At 55.0% G+C, this 5,717-nt stretch overlaps 1 protein-coding gene across 1 annotated transcript in view; it reads left to right on the forward strand.

Moving 5' to 3' along the window:
- Positions 1–351: 351 nt before the first annotated feature.
- The window catches only part of LOC104499270 (villin-1-like), a 34,899-nt gene continuing 29,533 nt past the window's right edge, over positions 352–5,717 (forward strand). The window contains exon 1 of the mRNA XM_010142755.1: positions 352–383. The gene's annotated coding sequence lies outside the window, so the exon portion shown is untranslated. The remainder of the gene's footprint in view (positions 384–5,717) is intronic.

The raw sequence follows: 5,717 nt of genomic DNA on the forward strand, positions 1-5,717 counted from the left end.
ACACCTCGCTTTGACCAGCAGAGACAGGGAAAAGGGGGGGGAATCCTCCCCTGCCCTTTGAAATCTGGACAAAACAGGTTTCTAATAAAGCGGCACTTCACGTCGTTGCTGTGAGAAGGGCAGAGCTGCTGGAGGGTGTTCGACGCCAGCAGAGAGGTGGTTGAGACTCCCCCTGCCGAGCCCGGGACTGGGTGTGCTCTGCGGGTAGGAGTGTCTCCGCGCTTCAGCGGAGGGTTGAATTACCGCACGCTGCGGTTCCCCAGTGGACAAGGTAGCAGCGCAGCAAACGAAAGTGCCCTGAAACCAGCTCACCGGAGAGGAGAGGAGCTGCAGGGTTCGGCGGAGGAGGGAGCCCTGCGAGGACACCGTGCGCTTTCAGCCAGGTAAGCAGCGTCCCCGCACCCCCGGAGCTTGATTTCTAGAGGACAGAACTGCTCGAGGACTTTTGTTCCAACAGTAAGAAACAAACAAACAAAAGAAGTAGATTTCGTATTTTTTTTATGTATTGCTCTCCTGGTGTAAGCCGGGATGTCTTCACTGACATCACGAGCCCCCCCGAACAGCCCCCGCCGGGGTTAGCAGCTCTCTCAGCTCGCCGGGCACCGGCCGGGACAGCCACCAGCTCCCCGCACACACACGCACTCTTTGTGCCGCTCCCTGCACAGGCGGGCTCTGATTTCACCCCGCGAGCACTTAATGGCGTTTTCTTTCGGCCTGGTTTGTTTAGTGCTTTGCTGTGGTGGGGACTTGCTTAAAGCTCTCCTGCCTGTGAAACGATGTCCCGGGTCTGCGACAGAAACTTGTCGTGAGTCCTCCTCACCGATAGCTCCTGTCGGCCCATCGATGTGGCTGTGCTGCCTGGCTGTGCTGCGCTCTGAGTACAAAGGGGTTCCTTGTCCTGGACATTTGAGATGCAGATTGCGCCGATATAAAATGGAGTTGGGATGGAGTTCCAGTACGTGCCAGTGTTTTTCTTAGGCGTGCCTGTTAAGAACATAAATATTTAACACAAAGGAGAGCCGATATGAATTCGCATCCGTGGGAGGTTCGCACTTACTCCAGGCTGCCCTGGCACAGATGTAAACAAATGTTACAGCAGCTGAAGCAAACTGGCCCCACCAGAGCAGCGCGTAGAGGTGAATCATCCAGGTGTTCACACACCACCGCCGCTAACCGAGCAGATTAGAGCCTGCAAAACACAGACTGGCAAACCGCAGGCCTTCCCCGCGCTCGGGCTGAGGTGCTGGGTGGAAGCAAATGCAAGGACAGGCACTAGCCAGCGTGGTAGGATCAGGAAACCCCTGCCCGTCTGGCAGAGCCAGGCGAGCCTCCCCTCCTGCTCCCCCCTGCGCCGCCCTGCGCCTCCAGCTCTCTTCCCACCGGTGGCCGTGTGGGTCTCGTGATGTTATTTCCCAGGCAGGTCTTTGTGGCAGCAGATGCCAAGGTCTCCCAGCTGCGAGCAAAGGTTTCATGCCATGGCTGTGAGCAGTGTCACCCTGGTCTCCTGCCTTCCCCTGTATCTTGGGGCTCCTGGTTAGGCTGAGCAACAAATCCGTGCACTTGAATGGCCAGGGATGCTGGAGATGCTCATGGTATCTCCTGATCTTTTCCATGGAGATGCGTTTTTCTGGACTTTAAGCACAAAGGTTGTTATACACTCTGCTCTGGAACTCCCGGGGAGGTGTGGGACATGTGACATGGGGGACATGCACCACGGCTCGGTTACTCCAGGCTGGATCTGTCCTGCAGCCTGCTCCTCCTGCAGGTGTTCATCCCCAGCTAGGAGGGAACTGGCTCAGATGCCTGCACTATGCTTGGAAGATGCTGGGGCTCTGCTCTGTGCCGGGCACGTCCTGCTGGACCCAAAGACTTCCTTCCATTTTAACAGAGCTAAAAACGTGGTAACCCACTCGGAAGCAGAGCCCCGAAATGCCTTGTGCACTGAAGAGGAGCTCGGGGCACTGTGAAAGCCTTTGTGCTGCCTTTGTGCTACCTGGCCCAGCTGCCTTTTAGCCGCCCCTGGGGAACACACGTGCCACCACTCCCCCTCCTCAGGCTCCTTCCTTCCTCACGGAGAATGAGCTCTTTGGCAGCCTTCTGAAGTTCACCTCGGGCTGACACAGATCCATGGGTTGGGCTTTCTATGGATGAAAGGTCCAGCTGCGCGAGGGAGGGCTCCGACGTGGACACACCACACCTGAAACGGCTCTGCTGCAGCTCTTTGTTTATTCACATCTATTCTTCAGCTTCTGCTGTCCCCTCAATGAAACGGGTCACACAGTCCCAAGGGGTTACACGCTCCTACAACTCATTAACACCCCTCTTGTGCTCTCCCTTCCCCTTGAACTGAGGAAATGGGCCTCATTATGGTTTATCCTGGCTGATTATATGTTTCCACTGTACTTCCACGCATTCTGGGTGTAAAAGGAATGCAGAAAGAGGTGAATATTGTCGCTAAGTCTTTGGCATCCTTCAGTGCAAAAAATCTTCTCACCTGTAGTGTTCATTTCCAGCATCGGATGCGATGCATTTGCTTCAGTTGCCTCCATTTCCGAGGACTTCTGCTTGAAAAAGGAATCTTACCACTTGTTATTCATCTTTATCTGAGCCTGTTTGTGCTTATCGGAGGCAGTGCTGGGTAGAGTCGCGGTGAAACTGGTCATTACCTTATATCCATGGCAAAGGCGTGAGGCACGGGGGATGCTAAATTGCATGGTTGAGCTCCATCCTGAGCAGTTCCTGTGGGACGAGCTATTCAGAGCAGCTGACCTCTCCTACCTAAAATTGTCCTGTTGCCATGCCCTGGGGTGAAAGAATAGCTTTCTGGCTGGCCCTCTATTTAAACGGCTCTTACGCAAACAGCTGAATGGGGTAAGAAACGGGCAGGGCTAGAACTCATATTCTTTCTTGGGTGGCAGAGGCTCCTGAGATACCCACCTTCCCTTTGGGGGTGTGCCAGAGCCTGTTTCGGTGGATTCTCTCGCTGTCTGTGAAATATCTGGCTGGGTCTGAGCAAAGCCCACCCATCCCAATCTTTCAGATTCCTGGTTCCCTTCCCTGGGCTCCTCTTGGCAGCCCTGGGTGCAAAGGGCAGACCTGGATGAATTCCTCTTTCTGATGCTGTTTCAGTATTTGCAGGGGTGTTTAATTCACTTGGCTTTATGCAGTTGAGGTGCTGCTCTCTCAAAGCTGCCCAGGGGGAACTGCACACTCTTCTCGTGTTTGCGTGCTGAGGTCCTGCGAGGGCTGGGTTTCACTTTTTATGCCAAGCGAGCACCAGACACACGGCCCTGCGGGCTGGGGCTTTGCTCTTTGCTCTGCCATGTCGGCAGAGAGGTGTGCTCAGGCGTGCAGGAGCCCCAGAGCTGGGCAGTGCAGGCTTTAGCTCATAAAATCATGATACTCCAACAGCATCCATCATACAGCACGTGATACCACAGGGGCAAAGTCATGCTTCCCTTTTGCCCCAGGTTCCCCTGCCCTTCGTTCCCAGTAGCCCACCCATCCCCAGTAACCCACCCCATCTCCATTTGCCCTGTTGTATCCCTGGACCCCTTCCCTACCGCATCAGGGAACAGCCACCAAAAGCCATCTCAGGAAGAAGACACGTGGGGTCTCTTGAGGGTGGGATGGTGCATCTCGAGGAGGATCGCCTAAAGTGAGGAGATGCAGGTGGAGACTGACTGGCACCCACAAAGTCACAGGAGGACCAAGCGTGACCTCACAGCCCACCGTGGGTTGCAAGGGCTGGATGAACCTGATAAACCTCCTCAGTGGTGCTGAAGGTCCGTCCGGTTTCACACGAGCCTAGAGGATAATGCTGATGTGGGGGACTGGTACCAAAAAGGTGGGTGTTGCTGATGTTCCCTGGAGGGCAGATCCCGGGAAGGTCTGGCTCTGTTTCAAAGACCTGAAAGCTCATATAGAGTAACTCACACCTCGGCTCCGTACCCCATCCTTCAACGTGGAACCTGGGTTCGGTCAGTGGTACTGGTTTGTTCTGACACAAGTTAGGTGTCTCTCAGCAGAGGTGTCATCCAACATACACAAAGGTGGGCTTTCCCATGCAGCTCAAGAAACAAACCTTCCCCTTGAACAAATCGGTTGCATCTTGTCAGGCCAGCGGTGGAAATGCAGTAACTTACGGAGCTCCACACTTAGGTCCAGGCCGTTTCATTTACAATCTGAAGTATAAACCTGTTTTTTTCCAGGAGTCCTGGGTCTCTCTTTCCGTGTTTGATGTGACACTTGCAGGTCTGAACTGGAGCAAAACTGGAACGGTCCCTTCCTTTAGATGGTTACTCTTAACCTTGCTGCTTTCCACTGGGAAGCCAGTGCTCTGGGAACCGGTTTCTCCAGTGGTCTGCCTGGGGCCAGACCAGCACTCCTGCTCCATCACCATCAAAGGTCCTGATAACGAGGACTTACTCAGCTGCACTAGTTAAACTGTGCACCAGGGGAAACCTGCTCGCTCTCATCCACATACGTGTGTGTATGTATATGCAGGCACATTCTTCCAATAGCCGTAAAGCTGTCGTAGGCGGTGGCAGAAGTCCTAACTCTCAGACTTGTGAAGGAGAAGGGTGGGCCTGGTGGGCCCCGGTGCTCGGGTTTAACTGTGGTTTGATTGCGGTGCTTGGCTCAGTTCTTGCTGGCAGATCTGGCAAGCAGGGTCTCAGGGCACAGTGAATGGGGCTGAGCTCCCGCGTTCTGAGAGAGGTGACGTGCAGCGTGGCAAGCGGCGCTCTCCACCCGCGGGGTTACCCCATAGGCCAAGGGGACAGTAAGCCCCTCCTGACCAAGAGCCAACAGATCTGCCCTAGACTAAAGTCAGGGTGTGGGGAGCCACCCAGGGAGTCCTCCTCAGACCCAGGCACCTAAAATGAAGACATCCAAGTGACGGTGGATGAATCCCAGCCTCCACCCACCCCGTTCCTAGCCTTCCTCCAGCGTCTTTTAGCCCCGTGTAGGAACCGGTGGCCTTTCCTCAGTCTCAGCTGGGAAAAGCCTTCTTTTGAGGGTTTCTCCTCAGCTCGCAGCTGTCACACCCTTCCCATAAGCTCCTAAAGTGCAGGTGCTCCCCAGGGCTCTCCTTCCTGGTGTCTCGGCTCTGCTTTTACTTCCCTGCAGCCATTAGGGTAAATAATGCTCTGTTAAAATGCTGATGTGGGAGAGGATCGCGAAGTTTGTCTTGGAGGTGGTGAGTAATTAGAAGTTAGTTTGAGAGAGTGTTTCTAACCTGAACTGCTTCTCTGGAAACCAGGAAGAGGCATTAAAATGGCTTTGGCTCTGTTTCCCTTCTGCGTGGGTCTCCTGCCCCGCCTGCAGATGCAGTGCTGGTCCCGGGCCAGTGACCTCTCCCTTTCACCAGGAGGGAAGGAGCTGCAGGAGAGGAGAGAGCTGCTGGTGGTGAATTGGCAAGCCTCCTGCTTGCCTGTCCCTTGGGATGGCTCTGTGCCTTAGTGACTCCACACCCTCCCGAGGAGAAGCCGGCGGTGCAGCGGGTGCCCTGGAGGAGGTGTGTGCCAAGCCGCACTGTGTGGTTTGGCGATAACGCACCCGGCACCATGCCGGGGGCAGCACTGCTGCGAGGGGCTTGCATGGAGAAGGCTTTCAGCAGCTTCTTGTGCCGCTGTTTTCGCTCACGGATCCTCAGAGAGAGGTGGGTTTGCACCAAAAGAGTTTGTTATCAGGCACTGGGACTGGTCTCAGCAGGA

Source organism: Buceros rhinoceros, unplaced genomic scaffold (genome assembly GCF_000710305.1).
Source record: "Buceros rhinoceros silvestris isolate BGI_N320 unplaced genomic scaffold, ASM71030v1 scaffold9079, whole genome shotgun sequence".
In the NCBI taxonomy this organism is placed as follows: Eukaryota; Metazoa; Chordata; class Aves; order Bucerotiformes; family Bucerotidae; genus Buceros; species Buceros rhinoceros.